Below are 19,331 nucleotides of genomic sequence, written 5' to 3'. Positions count from 1 at the left end.
ATATTATAAAATTATAAAAAAAATATTTAAAAAATTAATTTTTTTTTGAAAAAAGACTAATTAAAAATTGGAAATTCTTTTTAAAGTCTTTAAATGTTTATATCTGGAGATTAACTATTTGAAATCTGGTCAGCATTTAAGTTTTGTGGTTGTTTAAAGCATTTATTCTTTAGAAATTTAAATGCTAGATTATCGTTTAAGGCGTTGTGAATTTGTTGAATATCTTATATTTTGCTTATAAATGATTGTTAATCATGGAATTATAAAGTTCATGTTTCTGCAACTTTTGATAAATAATCATTTAATCATTAACTCCATAAGGCACTGGTACTTTAATTTCCAAAAATCAATCAGGTGCTAAATCGCCTTGTTGTGTCTCCCAACCCAACTAGTCCGCAGTTGGTCATCCATTATTTTATAGGGTCTACCCCCCTTAGCCGCAGGAGACAGGCTTAAACGGAGAGATTGGGGATCAGGGTGACAGCCCCCGATCTGAGCGTTGTCGTGACAATCTATGCGACAACAGGGTGATTCCGAAAACCTATTCACAAGAGAGACTCAATTGAATAGCCTACTTGCTTGAGAGGCAAGGTGATAGGCTCTCTACGAAGGGCTAAGAGGGTACTTGAGCGTAGGTTTAGAGGATACGCCTTGACAAGAGGCTTCCTAGACTTAAGGTTCCTTGTGGAGAAAAGGATTCTATGTAATCCATGCCGAATTTGAGCTGTAGAGTTGCGGGACCACAAAGAACCCAAGTGGACCCAAACTAGGTCAAGGGTATGGAGTTGATCAATCACAAAGGGGCTTGACCTAATTAGGGAAGAGGAAAGGATCAAAGGACTAATTTTCTTTTGAAATTTGAATGCAATGATCCAAATGAGGACACTAACCCAAATCAACCTAGGGAGAGAAATGGTCCTCGAGCTAGGGCTTGCGATATCTTGGGATTCCACCATCAGATTTGCTTCAAATTTGGAGGACCTCTTGAGCAAACTCCAGCATAGTAGTGGACCAATTTTCAAGGTGTTTGGATGGCTACAAAAGATTTTACTTGATGCCCTAGGTGACCTTCTAGGGTTAGGCCTAGAATTGGGAGAGGTGAAGAAAAGAAAGATGAATTTGACCACCAAGAGGATGCGAGGATCAGTGCCTTGCTTAGGGGGCTTAATGGAGTCAAGATACACCTAGATTGAGAAATTTCGAGAGCTAAGGAGCCCTAATTAACCATCGCTAGCCTATTCAAGGGCAGCAACTAGGTAATTAGAGATTTACACTTCAAATTTGCCAAAGAGATGAAGTTTTGAGGCTTAAAACCTATTAGGTGCCTCTAGGAACATTCACCCACTCTCTTCAAGTACAATGCATGCATTAAATTACTTATTCAAGGTTCCCAGAAGAATTTCGCATTTACTTTAACCCATACAAGAATAATGATAACCATAACATGCAGTAACCAGTAAAATAACAAGAATAGCATCAAAATTCGACTTATATGTGAGAGAGTATATCCATTCATCAACTTCACATTAGAAAGAACCTCCAAAGACAATAGCGAAAATCCAAACATCATAGTGCATCAAGAAAGTTCCAAAAAGTTTACCCAACAAAAAGTGTGAAATTCTCTCAAGACATACTAATCCAATCCAAGTGATGATGATGAAAATGAATCACCTCACTTCTATTTATACAATCACTAATTAGTTTTAATTTGGCCTAATTCGGCCTCAAATAATAAAATAATGTGCAATAATAACATCCCTTGGTGACAAGCCCACCAAGATAACTCAATAACATAATAATAAGCCTCTCAAGAGGGTAGAATGATCAATAAAGTGAATCGTTGGGCCTTTGAGGAGTCCTAATGAAGTCCAAATTGTGCCATGATGTGAGAATGGACCTTGTTCACCAATGGGATGGCATTTGATGATTATATGAAAGAATCCATGCCCAAGGATGATCGAGAGGACACTTGTACCATCAGATATCATCAGTCAACAAAGTTTTTTAACTCTACTTCTATCTTCTCATCATCTTTCTTGTACCCAGATTCCACACCCTGCAGAGAATCGTAATAAGTGATACTAGCTATGAAACCGGATTCGTTGATTTTTGCCCAAGTGTCTAAATCCTACGAATCAGATTCGATTCAACCTAATTTGAATCTGATTTTCGTGACACGACGTGTCCTAATGGGACACGATAGAATCCGGATCGTGTCCCGTTAGGACACATCGTGTCACAAAAACCGGATTCGAATCCGGTGAAAAGGAACACCCAGGCCATTAAAAAGGGCGCATTTCTAATTTTCTTTACCATTTTCTCTCATTCCTTTTGCAAATAGTGAGTTGTGGGTTTGCTTTTAGAAGTTTGGAGCAAGGAACCAAGGGTTTGGAGTGCTTTCAAGGAGATTCAAGCACCAGGTAAGTGCATTTCATCGCTATTTTTTTTGCATCTATATTACAGCAGTTTGTATATGCATTTCTTTTACAAATTTGTGCATGTTTTGTTTTTTTTTTACAGTATTCATGGCTCAATCAAGGACAGCAGGTAGGGGGCAAAGGAAGGGGAAGAATGTCCCCATTGGAGATGTTGGCATTATGATTCTGGTATGGCTCTATGATACAGATGTTGTACTTGATGGCAACACCCTCAAGTGGCAATGCTCTGATCAGGCTCTCAAAATGTTGGAAATTAAGAAGTACGCAGGAGAATAGTTCAAAATGTGCGTACCCGCAGTTACGCCGTGAAGGGACTGCGGCCACACACGCAGGTCACCCGTTCAGAAGGTGCGTACCCCCAGTTCACTTACTTCAAGGCAGAGAAGCGCGCTCACGTGGGGTTTCCTATGTTTGGCCCGTGGTATTTAGCCCGCCGTTCTTGATTCTATGGTCTTGGCCCGTGGTATTGTTTTATATTATTATTATTATTGAGCCCCATGTTTTTGGGTCCCTTGTATTGGTTATCTATGGTATTGATCCATGATTTTAGGAAGAGCTTGCCTATATAAAGCAAAGGAGATCACTTGGCTAAGTATCTTTTGCAAATTGAATATCTTAAGATCTGAAATATTGGGTTATTGTTTTAAAAGCTTGATCTATATAAAAGTGAAGTTGAAATCGAATCTATGAAGGGTGATCTCTCGAGCGCATGATCAGCTCTGAGCATCTGACTATCTGTGGCACACTGGGGGACTGCCAATTCGGCCCTAATCAGAGGTACGCAGGTGATTAACGGTGCAAGTGCGTGGGTACGCATAGTAGAAGAAGGCGCAGTGCGTGGGTACGCAGAGCAGAAGAAGGCGCAGTGCGTGGGTACGCTTCAGGTGCGGAGGCACAGTGAAAGTACGCGACACTACAGAAGCCGCATGTGCGTAGATACGCGGCGCGATAGCATCTGAGAGTGCGTGGCCACAGTAGTAGTACGCAGCGCGATAGAAGCAGTGGGTGCGTGGGCACAGTGAAGGTACGCGACGCGTTTAAAGGAACAGTGCGTAGATACGCAGTGCAGCTCAAGGCTCTCTGCGGGGATACGCAGAGGTGCAGAAGGTGAAGTGCATAGCAACGCATGCCAGATAAAGAAAAATTGCGTATCTGTCTTAAGGCATTTATTTGACTGACTTTTCTCTGTTGATAAGGTGTTCTGGGTTTAGTTTACTGTTCTATTGATCTGGTTACTGCAGTTGACTGGGTGATTTACTTGTACTTGATGATCATTTGATGTTCATGGATCCAGTTTGAAAATTTATGAAAAGTGGTCCTTGAAAGAAAAGAAGTAGGGGGTTGTAGCTCCCTTCCAGGAGAGACTGGAAAACGAGAAAGAGTTGTAGCTCTCTGCAGGTTGTAGCCTGCGTACTGGTAAAGGACTGCACCAGTACAAAACCATTGTAAAAGGAGTTTCTAATTTGAAAGAAGATAGAGACATATTGCAGCAGGTGGTTTTCACCCACATTGGGTTTCCACTTTATATCTGGCGTTCTTTGGTGTGACTATCTATTTTTCTTGTTCATGCTCATTATTTTATGGTACTGACATGCAAAAATAGTTCAAAGTATAAATAAGGAAGATTTATTAAAAGAACTTGATAATACTGATTCACCCCCCCCCCTCTCAGTATTATTTCCAACATATTTTTCCTTACTTGTCATGGACACTTTTGGGAATAGATTGGTGCGGGGATATGGCGGAAAGAGTGGGTTAGGTTTGAACTCTTGTCTCCACTACCCGATTTCATTGTTACCCTTGTATCCTAGTCCCGTAGGATCTCCTTTACTAACCATTGACTTTAGGGTTGGCACTACATGGGAAATCCCGATTTTGGTTGTGTGGTCCTACTTTCCGATACCACCTACATCACTCCCCTTCCACTCATTTTAGCCCCATTCATCTGTTTCCCATCCGGGTCCACATGTGTCCATTGGGTCCTTTTGCACTCAAATTGTCAAAGTTCCAGGGAAGCAAAAGTACCCACTTTTTCAACAACGATCGGATCACATATCAGCAGTCTATGTGTTATTGTTATCCCATTCTGCAAATTATGTAATGTAAAAGATCTTAGTAAAACCTTAAGTCTATGCAACAACCTAGGTAAGCCTATAATTTGATGATGAATTCCATCCTAAGAGGTTTTTTAGCCTTGTTGATTACCTATGTTTCTAGACACGACTAATCAGAAGCGTTTTTTCCCTCCAGCTTAAACCCCAAAGCTAGGGTGAAATGTATGTTGAATTCTTAGGTGAGTCCTAGCGTTTTTAGTCGAGTCTGATGTAAAAGTGGTTTGGGAAAAATTAAAGCCAATTAGCTTAATTATTTTATTACAAACTACACAGTTTACTAGATCATAGTGTGTCGCATATGGGTTATGTGTCTTGAGGGTCTAAGCCAAATGTGTATTCACCCTTTGAGTCTTGTAAATGAAAAATCTTATGTATTGGAGGGTTGGAAAAATAATTAAAACCCCTCAGGAGTAAATTAATTAATTTTTCTGGCAAAATAAAATTAAATCTTAAGCCAAAAAATTAATTAATTAGAGTCAAATTAAATTGTCTTAGAAAAATAAATTCTTCAAATGGAAAATTTCGTGGGTCATAGAAGAGTCAAATTTTAAAGGTCCTCCACCAAGGGAATGTTGTATATTTCAAGAAAAATTAGACCCTTCAACCTTGTGGTTAAGTAAAAGTCAATTTTTTGAGGAAATGAGCTCAAAATAATTAATTTTGAGCTAATTAAAATGGAATTAAATGATAAATTCAAAAATTCCTCTAAAATAAAAAATCAAGGGCCAAGATTAAAAGATCTTGAAGTTTTTATCAACGACCAAGACTATTTTAACAAGGATCAAAGAAACAAGCCATTATTTTTCCATTTGGAGGATTTATCTATAAATTAGAGAGTCAGTTGAGTCTCTAATCATCTTGATCTCTAGCTAGAATTGCTGCTAAAGCATTTTGTAAACTATTGTCCTGTTGGGAACTATTTTTTCTACTATAATAAAAGACTTTCGGGTGCAACTCGAGGTGTTCTTGTTCGTTGATCTGTGGTATGTATTGACTATGGGATTCCTATGTGGTGTTTTATATTGTTATTTTGAAATAATACATAGTGTTTGCAAGTACTCAATCCTTGGTCCCCAAGTTCATAGACTATGGGCAAGGGTTACTTTGCTTGGATCCTTAGTTTTTATATGGTGGATTGAATCTTCGTTAGGGCTATAGTGAGCATAAATTTTTCTGAAGCGTTTTAGCCATTCTTTCAAGGAAAAAATATTATAAAAAATATTTTCTCAAAATCTATCGAAAAAAACCCTTGTATAATTTGTAAATAATTTTGTAATTTTAATTGTAAATTATTTTTCTAAGTTGGGTTGGAGTTTTTAGATTCATTTTGTATATATTTTGGGTTTGGATGTTGGTAATTTTATTTTTTGCAAGTTAGATCAAGGAGTCAAGTGGAAGAAGAGCTAGATCTAAGCCCTTGAGGGTAAGATCTAGTCTCTTGGAAATTTTGCAGGGTTTCCACGGAAGAATTTTCAGAAGATCAAAGGGCGGAAGCATAAAAAAAACTTTTTCAAAGGTTTCAAGGATTTTCAAGGCTCCTAGCCCCAGTTTTCTCCTCCAAACCCCCAATGTCCCCTCTCTAGCCTCCTACGTCAGCGTTTTCAGCCTTCCTAAGGTTGGTTGTAACCTTTAGGGGCTGCAATCTCCCTTCTACTCCTTAGCCACAGGCCCAAAAGGCCTTGCTGCCTCCTTTTCAGCCCTCCTAGGCCTGTCGCAAGCCCTCCGTCCCCTCCTCGGCCCTTTGTCCAGCGTCCCTCGACCTCCTCTCCCTCTGTCCTCCTCCGCTCCCTCTCCTCTCGACCTCCTCGCCTCTTTTCCCTTGGTCGCAACCCTCTAAGGGCTTACGGCTCCCCTTATTGGCCTTTAGGCCTTTGGGCTTTTTCCCTAGGCCTCTAAGGCCTCTGTATCCCCTACACTAGCCTCATTAGGCATAACATTGGCTGTTTGTGGCCATTTCCTTCATCCTTCAGCCCCGATCTATCATTCTAGCCTTTTTATCCCCAGAAATTGGTTTTCCTTAGCCTATCTTGCCCTGGCTTGACCTAAAACCCTAGATCTGAATTTTTGGCACTAAATACTTGGTGGTTTTGAAGGTTCAAGGTCTCAAAATTTATATTTTTCTAGCGCAACTTGGTCCCAAAGTTTCAACGAATTTTCAACCAAGGGATCTTCAAGGCCTTGGGCCTAGGGTTTGACCTCTAAAGTCTAAACCCTTGTTCTGCTTCAGTTTTATTAGAGTAATCAAATCATTAATAATTTAGGCCTAAAATCACATAATAAATGGTCAAAATTGGTCAAAGTTGATAAAACTTGAATTTTGTAAGTTTTGGCCACTTGGGCATCTCAAATTTGGCCTTAAACCTTTTGCTTGCTGGAATTTTCTGCGTAAATTGTTGAATCAAGTTTGCAAAATTTTCTAAATCAAATATTTACAGAGGGCTAAGAAATTTGAATTTTCAATTTCCGGCAAGATTTTACTACTTTTGGATATATTAGGGATTATCTTGAGCATTGTTGAGTTGTTGATATGTCATTGTTTCACTGCTGTAATAACATATCAGTTTTGAAATTTCTGAATCACATCCTCTAAATAACTCCAAAAATTGAATTTTTTCAAGTTCGGCGAAATTTTATTATTTTTAGACATCTTGGGCATTGTCTTTGGCTTCATTAGCTTGCTGATTTGCAATTTATTTACTACTGTTATAAATATTTCAGATCTGAAGAAACCACTGAAAACATATCTAAAAGCCCTAACACATCTGATTTTTCAGTTAACTAAGCTTACTTGGCAATTGGGCATATTTTTGTGATATTGGGCAAGCATAATCATCGTTGATTTAGCATTTCATTACTGTTGTCATAACATTAATAAATGCTAAATTTTCCGAAGTGATACCGCTGATTTGACTATTGGGATCTAACATTTGTGCGGCTTACTCTAGGCTTTACAATCTTTTCTGAGTGTTACACTAAAGAGCACTCTTTCATAAGTTTAAAGTCTTTGATCTTGTGGAATCTAATTGTATAATTGTTATATCTTAAGAAGCTTAACTTATTGATTGTTCATCTTAAGTATTTGGCAATTTATGTTCATTAGTTATTTGGCATCTTGCGGAATATTGTTGAAGTTTACACTGGTATCTCTAAACACGTATCTTGTCTAAGATTGCATTTCGCTGTAGTTAAGTACTCTTGGTTTAATATAATCCACAATAAGTACTTAAGCATCTTAAACAATCTTTACTCAAGATAATCTCACTCATAACCTCTTACATAAGCATACTAAGTCTAGATTGCATTAATAATTTACCTCCTAGCATAAGCTAAGTTGATAGAAATATAGGGCAACCCTTCTCATCTAGCTTGGGGGGCTTGGCAACTCTGCAATGGTTAACACGGTGACTTTGCAGTCGTCAGAACCACAATCTCTACAGCGCCAGAGGCATCGGGTGATAGGAGCACAATAAAAGGTATCGTTAATCAGGCTTTAGTGTGCTTCCTGTTGGCCTCCTTCCCACAACCTACCTTGGAGCCCAACTTCAAAATAGTTAAGGGAAGGTTACATTTAGATTAAGAATTTAACTAAGAATAACGAAAATCTTTGCATCACACATAGGTCATAGGTTTGCATACCATTCAAGTTAGTCAATCATCTTAAGAAGCGGGTGTCCATCCGGTCATTTGGTTCCAATTTATTATAAGCAAGGATTTGTGACTCCATTAAGGCACTGGTATCATACTTTAAAATCTAATCGAATTAATAACCTTGCTTAAATTCAACCAAGTGGCCAGGCCACTCATCCGTGTCTCCCAAACAAGTTGGTTCCCAACTTCTTTTCTTTCATCCCATAGGGACTACCCCCCATAGCCTGTTGTTGGGAGACAGCGAGAACGGAGTGGGCGAGGATCCGAGTGACAACCCATGTCCTGAGCATTGTCGCAGTGCCTATACAATCTGGGTGACAACAGGTCCACATAGGGTTATCCTCCCCCTTCCCTTGTCCATGCCTTGGGTCAGGCTTGGAACAAGCCCAAGAGGTTGTTGCAGCTAAAAAGAAAGGAAAAAACATAATTTGGCCACTCCCAACAGGAAATGTACCACAAAATGCAAAAGATGGTTGGGACATACAAATTTAGCACGTGGGAAAAAGCCAAACATGAGCTCTACCGCTTATCCATGGCCATCAGCGTGGTTCCTATGGGCCCTAGATAAGGCCCCTCTATTATTAAGGAACCCATGATTGTCCCAACCCCTGGTGGGCAATAAACCGCCCCACCTTAAGGGGGTATCCACAGCTACATATTACACATCATGCTCTCACCCCCAGAGCCCCGAGCAGTGGTGAAGAAAAGTCAATAAAAGGCAAAAGCCATATGAAGAAGGGTGGAAAAACAAGGGCGAGGAACTCATGTACCACGATTTGCTCCCTCCTACACTCCCATACCCAGGTGTGGGTTTCCATTATTGTCGCTACCCATGAACCATGACATGTGGTCTGGATGATTTCCCCTGATCCCCACTCCGCTCCATTATTATATCATTGCCACCCACCATTTTAGGGATGTACCATGGACATGTCACCCCCTTTAGAGGTTGAAACCACCTAATAAAGTCTTTGGTTAACCCCCTATTGAGCTTGTAGACATTTGTACATGCCAAAGCCCACTATGGAAGGGCATGCCACCATGAAGTGACGCATTGATTCCATGACTTGTAAGCAACCCAAGAAGAGTGTGTGGTCAGTAGGGAGCAAGGGTGTTTCCACAAATACCAATAAGGAATCATGGAGGGATTGGAAAATGATACAAGAAAAGAAGAAGAAACAGGAGGCTTCCAGTGACAGCGACACTTCTGAGAGAGGTGTAGTTCATACTACAAGGATTGTTGTAGTTATGAGCACTAGGAGTTGGGCGAGAGTTGCGAGTAGTGATGATGATGATGAGCTACTTCCTAGTCTTGGAAGTACCTCACTAAGAGTGAGTGTTGATTTTTTATAGCTTGGGAGGTACTCCAAGCCCTAGGGTTCGGGGTTTGGAGATTGGAGTGCCACAATAGGCTATTGTGGGCTTCGAACCCAAGGTGTGGGCTTTGCACCCAAGCTTGTGGGTGTGAATCCATGAGGGTTATTGGACAAGTGATGGATGAAGATGATAGAGGACGTTGAGACAAATCCAACGCAACATCAAATTCCAAGTTGTCTATGATGAGATATGAATTTTCTAATGTAGTTGTAGGTTAATGTGGCACCTAATGGAGGTCGGCTTGATGTTTTGGAGTGCCACAAGACATGTTTTAACACCACATGAGTTTGTATATATAGGAGTGATGTTGGAGGTCATTCCTCACCAATCCAAGTGCATCTCTCATGTGAAATATACCTCTAAGGCAGTCGCAGGTTGGGAGCATACCTCACGAAGGAGAAAGGGTTGTAGGTTGGGTTCCCTTTGTGACTGTGAGGAGGCCGAAGAGATTTGGAAGCTAGGCCGCATTACAGGAGGGTTGTTTGAAGTCCATTGTGTGGGTTTTGTAGGTCTGGAGGGAAGCTGCATTGCTAGAGAGAAATTTTGGGCTTGTTTTTAGGTGATTTGGGTGTGGGCATGCCTCTAAAAGAGAGGCCACAAAGTTGTACAGGAGACTAAAGGAGGGCCGAGTCCCTTAACTCAGGAAGAGGAGGGACCGAAGGCTAGTTTAAGGGCTGGCAACAAGCCCAGACTTTCGCATATGATGGCAGACCCTATGTGGACGCTAGTCGCCGCTGTGAGGAGGTTGTTTGGATAGTTTTGAGAGGTTTAACAGTTACCCTAACTAGGTAGCAAGCTACATGTTAATTTTAGGTATGTTCTATGCTAGAGAAATTTATTTTAATTTTCCAATACCTTTTCCAGATTAGCAATCACATCAGCATTAAAGTAAATTGCAGATAGAACATAAATATAAATCGCAGAAGACAAGCCAAGACAAGAGGACACAAGATGTGGCACCAGCCAGGGACAAACCCCAATGTGGGGAAACCCTTGATCAATTCTTCTTTTATGTTCTTCAAAGTTCAATAGAGAGAGAGACAGTACATTTACAACAGAAGTCAACATTTTGACTTATCTAGATCTGAGCATAGATCATCTCCTATAACGATGATACATGAGATCAGTTGAAGACATTCTGCTTCAACTGATTCTCCAAGGTGACGGATTCACCTATCCATTTCGTCCATTTACTACATCTTACTGTGTAGCACCACCTCATCTGCTTTCGTCATCATGCTGCCCATTATTCTGCATCTTCCATCATTATGCAGCCCTATTCATCATCATGCTGCTCATGCCCATTATGCTGCATCATACATCATCATGTTGTCTCATCCATCAGCATGCAGTCTCATTGATGTTGCCTCATATATCAGCATGCAGTCTCATTGTCTAATCATGCTGCCCTTTAGATCATCGTGATCATGTTGCCCTTTAGATCATCGTGATCATGCTACCCTTTACATCATTATGCAGTCCCATTACTGATCATGCTCATATACATATATATGATGCTTGTCACTGTTCTTTGAAACATGATGAGACTACCGTATGCTACGGATCTCTTCATTGAACCCTTATCTCATTATCGAGTCATAGCTGGGCTGTGATTTATCTAGAGGAGATAACATTTGTCATAACAATCATTGATCCGAGAGAATAGGTCATTCTCTGTTATCTGATGACTAGTCTGCTAGAACTGCCACCAAGATCAAGACTGCTATTTGTTATACCACGATTGCTTATGCCAAGAATGGATAATCTTTAGTTCTGCGGTTCCTTAACCTATCCGAGGACGCAGCCAAACCCTGGATCTATCCCACATAAAATGTGGATTCATTTTCTTTATGAAACAGCCTTGACTACGGTTCCATTACCTTGACTGCAGTTTCATTATCCTTACTGCGGCTCCATTATTATGACTGCGGCTTTGTTGTCCTGTGCGTATAAGTGTCATATGAACAGCGTATAGAATGATCACAGTCATGAATGCTTCATTATGTTGAGACCACCGAGAGGGCTTCATCAAGACTGCGGCTCACCATGGTTATGTCCAAGACTATAAATAGCCCAGAACTCATATAAATACAACGTCCTCATCTAAGACTTGATTGTCTTGATTGCTACTATGGTTTACCATGACTGTGGCACCCTTACACTTGACTGCAGCTCCATTGCGGCTTCCCTCTCCATCACTGCGGCTTTCTGCTGCTCGACTCTTCATCACTGCAGCTTGATTGCGGCCTCATGTCCTTATGACTGCGGCTCCCTTTACTACAGCCTTCACCCTTGACTGTGGCCTTATCTCCAAGCGAGTTTATTACCATGGACAGACTTCTCTGCGGCTGTGGATAGACCCTTCCTCTTGCTGCGTATAGATTCTGCGTTTTAGATCTAGGGCCTCATTTTCAGCTAGGGCATCATCTAGGCCAGCGTACTCTTTAGTGTCTTTCCTTCTCCAGAAACCCAAGACGTGGAGAGGAGATCACATAAAGAGTGTGTCCCTAATGACTCCAAATCCTCTCTTATTTATACTAAAAATGTAGAGGTTGAATAGACACGTCGGTTGGGCTTCTGAGCCTACATAAGATGCTGGCCGACTTAACAATTTGTCCATAACATAAATAAATTCATAACTTCATAAATACTTATCAGAATCGGATGATCTTTAGATCAATCCTACACCTCTCAATGAGAGGGATCCAATAAAAATATCAGCTGCAATAAATAAGCTGACCCACATGGAGTTTGGCCCTAGTTGCCAATTTTAACACTCCCTCTCAACTAGGGAGAACTCCATCCGCTGATCCATATGTCCGATTGTACTGTCTCTGCCATCACTGCCCTGCTCAGCTCTGCATAGCTCCGCTAGCTCTGTTGGCTCTGCTCAGCTCTGTTGGCTCTGCTCTGCTTTGCTCAGCTTCGCTAGCTCTGCTCAACTCTGCTCGGCTCTGCTAGCTCTGCTCAGCTCGGCTCTGTTGAACCATGAAGAAGAAGAATTGATCGAGAATGTCTCATATCATTCTCCACTGACCCGAAGTCAGTCTCAGAGTGCATACCACTGGCCCTAGACCAGTCTCAACCGACCCAAAGTCAGCGTCATAGGGGTTACCACTCCTACCACTGGTCCCAGACCAGTATCATCAGTCTCAGAGTGTGTACCACTGGTCCCAGACCAGTATCATCAGTCTCAGAGTGTGTACCACTGGTCCCAGACCAGTATCATCAGTCTCAGAGTGTGTACCACTGGTCCCAGACCAGTCTCAACCAACCCGAAGTCAGCGTCATAGTATGTACCACTCTCACTGGTCCCAGACCAGTCCTACACTGACCTGAAGTCAGTCTCAGAGTATGTACCACTGGTCCCAGACCAGTCTCAACCGACCCAAAGTCAGCGTCATAGTAGGTACAACTCCTACAACTGGTCCCATACCAGTATCATTGATCCCAGATCAATGAAGGTCATCCTAGCATAGGGAGTACGGTAGATACAGCGATGCGTCCATCGGTATTACTATGGTCCCTATCCTCATTTCCCTGCTCATTGATCAGATGAGAGGTACTTCCCATGAGTCCCAGACTGCATGGGTAGGATGCCTCGACAGGAGAACTAATCAACCCTGTCCTCACAGAAGAACTTATCATCTTGCTACACAATTGCCATGGAGAACACATCATCCAGGCCTCATAGGAGAGCTAATCATCCTGCTACATAACCGTCATGGAGAACACATCATCCAGACCTCATAGGAGAACTAATCATCCTGCTACATAGTCGTCATGGAGAACACATCATCCAGACCTACAGGAGAACTAATCATCCTACTACATAGTCGTCATGGAGAACACATCATCCAAACCTCACAAGAGAACTAATCATGCTGCTACGTAGTGGTATCCAAACAGCTCATTGAAGAGCTTTCGTAACCAGACTACCTCTCAGGTAGCCATGCTAGCAGCAATATACTCTACCTCGGCGATGCTCAAAGCCACCGACTTCTGCTTCCTGCTCATCCAGGATATCGAAGCAGATCCCAAGGAGAACCAGCACTGAGAAGTGCTCTAGTGATCCTTCACACTGCCTGCCCACTCAGCATTTGAAATATTCCAGGCAGTGTATCTCAATCCATGAGAGATTGTGCCCTGAAGATATCTCAGAAGATTCTAGGCACCAATCCAGTGAAGCTCAACCAAATATGAGCTCACCATGCTAACTGCAACACATATGTCCAGACGGAGGTTCTCTAAGAACATCAACGCGAATGAGTTTATGAAACTCAGAGGCATTTCCCAAATCTGGTCCGACATCACTACCATATAACTTCTTGAAAGTTAAGATCCTCGAGGTAGTCACAGGCTTGCAGTTTATCTTTCCACATTCGGAATCCAACTCCCTCTGTCTCCTACAAATGAGAGGGTCTACACCTGTCAAACATACGTGCCGGTATGAGAGGTCTATCATCCACAACCTTTGAGTAATGGTTTGGATCGATTTCACTCCTAGTGAATCTCAGCTTCATCAGACAGCTATCAATGCTCTCATATTATGCCTGGGTGTTTTGCTTCAAGCTATAGAGGGCTTTCTTCCACCTGCATACGTGAGATTCCTAATCATCAATCTCAAACTCCTCAGGTTGTTCCAAGCCTGTGGACTTGCTGTATGAGGGGAATGGTCCCCTTATAAGATTTTCCTTCGGTACATCTCAGACATGTACCTTCATGCTCTTTTTGAATTCAGACATCCTTGTCACCATCTAACTCACAGACCTCCGGTGCTGAGTCAATGGACATGGTCCCCAATGGACTTGATACAACCCTAAACTCAAAAACATCTTTGAAAAATCTATTTTCAAACACATACCTTTCCATCGATGACTGCCACCCTGAAACCTTTGACTTCCATTTCCGAGAAGGACACCAAGTTTTTCTTGTGATCAGGTACATAAAAGAGATTTTGGGGTTCCTTGCTTTCTTTGAAGAGTCGACCATTTCCTTGATGACCTGCATTACCAGTCATTCCTTTGATCATTGAAGATGTCCCTGGAATGATTGTTATCTTCATCAAGAGATGTGTCCCTGTCCTTCGGACACTCCTTCGCATGATGGCCGAACTTATTGCAACCAAGGCATTTGCCTTTCCTTCCACCCTTAGATCTGAGCTTCCCAATGAAGTGATCTTTAAGTAGGCCATCAGAAACTTCTGCTTCGCCATTCTGATAATATGCTCTGCTTTGACTTCACCCTTTGTGAATTTAGAAGAGAGATGTGGAACCCATTGATCCTTTTGTCCTATCCCTATTGTCTTCGATGATTGCTCTTTCACTCTTGCTTGGGCATTGTCTTCACCTTAGCTCCGATACCATGTTAATTTTAGGTATGTTCTATGCTAGAGCAATTTATTTTAATTTTCCAATATCTTTTCTAGATTAGCAATCACATCAGCATTAAAGTAAACTGCAGATAAAACATAAATATAAATCGCAGAAGACAAGCCAAGCCAAGAGGACACAAGATGTGGCGCCAGCCAGGGACAAACCCCAATGTGGGGAACCCTTGATCAAGTCTTCTTTTATGTTCTTCAAAGTTCAGCAGAGAGAGAGACAGTACATTTACAACAGAAGTCAACATTTTGACTTATCTAGATCTAAGCATAGATCATCTCCTATAACAATGATACATGAGATCAGTTGAAGACATTCTGCTTCAACTGATTCTCCAAGGTGACGGCTTCACCTATCCATTTCGTCCATTTACTACACCTTACCATGTAGCACCATCTCATCTGCTTTCATCATCATGCTGCCCATTATTCTGCATCTTCCATCATTATGCAACCCTATTCATCATCATGCTGCTCATGCCCATTATGCTGCATCATACATCATCATGCTGTCTCATCCATCAACATGCAGTCTCATTGATGCTGCCTCATATATCAGCATGCTGCCCTTTAGATCATCGTGATCATGCTGCCCTTTACATCATTATGCAGTCCCATTACTGATCATGCTCATATACATATATATGATGCTTGTCACTGTTCTTTGAAACATGATGAGACAACCGTATGCTATGGATATCTTCATTGAACCCTTATCTCATTATCGAGTCATAGCTGGGTTGTGATTTATTTAGAGGAGATAACATTTGTCATAACAATCACTGATCCGAGAGAATAGATCATTCTCTATTATCTGATGACTAGTCTGCTAGAACTGCCACCGAGATCAAGACTGTTATTTGTTATACCACGATTGCTTATGTTGAGAATGGATAATCTTTAGTTTTGCGGTTCCTTAACCTATCCGAGGACACAGCCAAACCCTGGATCTATCCCACATAAAATGCGGATTCATTTTCTTTATGAAACAGCCTTGACTATGGTTCCATTACCTTAACTGCAGTTTCATTATCCTTACTGTCGCTCCATTATTATGATTGTGGCTTCATTGTCTTGTGTGTATAAGTGTCATATGAACAACGTATAGAATGATCATAGTCATGAATGCTTCATTATGTTGAGACCATCGAGAGGGCTTCATCAAGACTGCGGCTCACCGTGGTTATGTCCGAGACTATAAATAGCCCAGAACTCATATAAATACAACGTCCTCATCTGAGACTTGATTGTCCTGATTGCTACTGCGGTTTACCATGACTGTGGCACCCTTACACTTGACTGTGGCTCCTATTGTGGCTTCCCTCTCCATCACTGCGGCTTTCTGCAGCTTGACTCTTCATCACTGCGGCTTGACTGCGGCTCCCTTTACTACAGCCTTCACCCTTGACTGCGGCTTTATCTCCAAGCGAATTTATTACCATGGACAAACTTCTCTACGACTGTGGATAGACCATTCCTCTTACTACGTATAGATTCTGCGTTTTAGATCTAGGGCCTCATTTTCAGCTAGGGCATCATCTAGGCCAACGTACTCTTTAGTGTCTTTCCTTCTCCAGAAACCCAAGACGTGGAGAGGAGATCACATAAAGAGTGTGTCCCTAATGACCCCAAATCCTCTCTTATTTATACTAAAAATGTAGAGGTTGAATAGACATGTCGGTTGGGCTTCTGAGCCTACATAAGATGCTGGCCGACTTAACAATTTGTTCATAACATAAATAAATTCATAACTTCATAAATGCTTATCAGAATCGGATGATCTTTAGATCAATCCTACACCTCTCGATGAGAGGGATCCAATAAAAATATCAGCTACCATAAATAAGCTGACCCACATGGAGTTTGACCCTAGTTGCCAATTTTAACACTACAGCAGCATATCAGTCTAGGAAAACAAAAGCGGGTATGTATTTGTGTGGTATATTTGAGTTGAGTAGATGCTAGTTGGATAGATGTTTGGATTGGGCACCTTTGGTTATTAGAGGGCAACGTGTTGTTCTCCAAAGTAGCCCTAGAACAAGTGAGCAAGATGGACATTGACAGTTGTGTGTTGGGTGAAGAGTTGATGGCCTAAGTAGCTCCTTGATGGACAAAGGAGGCTACTAGGAAAGGCAGTTTCATGCTCAATGATTGGCCAACCTAGAGGAGCAAATTGGATCAGACAAAGTTCATTGTAGCAGAAGAGAATTGTGGTAGTGATATGAGGCAACCCTCCTAAAGTCTCTATGTGTTGTTCCTTGATGGACTAAGGAGCAACTAGTTGTTGATTTTTGAGTAGCTTGGGAGGTACTAAAAGCCCTAAGGTTCAGGGTTTGGAGAGTGGAGCACCACAAGAGTCACTTGTGGGCTTGGAACCCAAGGTTGGGGTTTTGCACCCATCATGATTTGGGCCAAAACCATGAACACATTTCGACATGTGATGGATGAGGTTGATAGCTCTCGTCGAGATGAATCCGACAGAACAAAAATCATCTGATTCAGAGATGTAGAAATGAAGCTATGAATTTCTGAAGTATATGGTTGGGATTTGCACATGTATGGTCAAGTTGGCCTAATAATTAGAAGGCTTATGACAATTGTACAAGCCCAATATTGACGTCCACGGAAGCCCTCCTTTAGTGTATAAATAGTAGGTGAGGAGAGCTCAATTATTCATCATCCATATTGTGCAACGCAAGGCAAAAAGGAAGCATAAGAAACTCAGCTTAGGAAGAATTTACACCTCTGTTTGGGCCGCAAGAAAGAGGGCACTTCAGCGAAGGAGAGAGGTTGTTCTGGAGGCTTCTTGTGACTGTTTGGAGGGTTGTTTACACCTGCAAGAAGGCCGATATAGGAGAGGTAAGATGCAGGTCTGTTGGGGCATGTTTTATGGAAAAGGATCTCTATTTTGAGTAGGCCGCAAGCATTGGAAGAAGGGTTGGGTAGGCTGCGAGCCTTAACACCCCAAATCAAGGCATGCGTGGGATTGTTTGAGGATATTAAAGTGCCCAAAATCAACAGCATAGAGGCAGAGGATACTTGTGGAGGAAGCCACAATTGTTTAAGGGACTGTGTGGGTGTGTTTTAGGGTTGACGTGGGTCACTGTGATGCCCTAACTAGGACACAATTATAACAGCAGTTGTACATCAGACTTGGAGCTAGATTTGTCTTGTGTTGGGTCAAAAGATTGACCAGTTTTGGATCAGAATTAGTTGCAACCTGTGGGAGCCATGCGTTGAGGTCGACTTGGGCAGTTGGAGACCTCAACTAGGAGCAGATCTTGCAGTGAGTGGATTGGGCATCATTGGATTGATGGAGGGCAATGTGTTGATAGCCCAAAGTATCCCTAGAGCAGCATACAAGAAGGACATTGATTGTTGCGTGATTGGATGAAGTTTGTAGCCTAATGTGTATCTCTTTGACGGACAAAAGCGGCTACTAGATTGGCAGATTGGAGCTCAGGTATTGGCTAGCCTAGAGAGAAGATTGGATCAGCCCGTGTTCATTGTACCCAAAGTGAACTGCAGCAATGATAGGTGGCAGCCCTCCTGGAGACTCTATGTGTTGTCCGTTGATGGAGTAAGGGGCAACTAGAGCGCAGATCAGGAGCGAAGGAGCCGCAGGATGAGATATGACATAGAGTTTGCAGCATGATTGTCATTGTATCTTGTATTCCATAGACTATTGTATTATTAGGATTGGTTTAATATAAGGAAGATTGGGTTGTACATTATTGTACAATATTTTGTTAAAAATTGTGTATACTTGTGCATATGTGATTTACTGCTATATATTTTCCGCTATGCAAAGTAGCTTTTTGTTGAGATTCTTGGTTTGGTAGCGTCAGAGATTCTAAGATTCTATCCTAGACCTAAGATCATGGAAAGTGAACATGGTTTTAGAGCGTGTCTGAGCTACTTTGGAAGACAGTGAATCATCAGAGTGCACAGTGAAGTACAGCTTAAGAGGGAGTTGGTCACAATGTACGTGACAATGTCGAAGTTGCAAGCTGGTCTCTGGTATGAGGATATGTTGGAGCGGTTGTCCAACTTGTCCATGGAAGAAAAGGATCAAGTTGGTCTTGCAGGTCAACAGGATCTGGGAGTTCGCCGAGAAAGCCATAAAGAAGCCAACTGACCCAAAGGAGTTGGAAGTGTACGAGGATTTGGATATGAGGGTGAGATTGATCATCCTTGATGGTGTGAAGGATCCCCTAATACCTCATTTGTCTGGGAAGAACACTACACATGAGATGTGGATGGCTCTTCAAAATTTGTTCTAGAATAAGAACGAGAACCGGGTACTGGTATTGGAGGATAAGTTGAAGTCCACCAAGATGATACAGGGTGAAGGAGTGACTTCATATCTGA

General features: G+C 41.7%; 1 protein-coding gene across 1 annotated transcript in view; it reads right to left on the bottom strand.

Annotated features, from left to right (window-relative positions):
- Window positions 1-19,331, bottom strand: part of LOC149153561 (putative plastid-lipid-associated protein 13, chloroplastic) — a 298,602-nt gene that overhangs the window by 149,219 nt on the left and 130,052 nt on the right. The window lies entirely within an intron of this gene.

Source organism: Pinus tabuliformis, chromosome 9 (assembly GCF_031772625.1).
Source record: "Pinus tabuliformis cultivar Carrire ecotype Pingquan chromosome 9, CPIR1, whole genome shotgun sequence".
Taxonomy (NCBI): domain Eukaryota; kingdom Viridiplantae; phylum Streptophyta; class Pinopsida; order Pinales; family Pinaceae; genus Pinus; species Pinus tabuliformis.
Note: the sequence above shows the minus strand (reverse complement) of the source record. Positions and strands in the feature narration are given on the sequence as shown.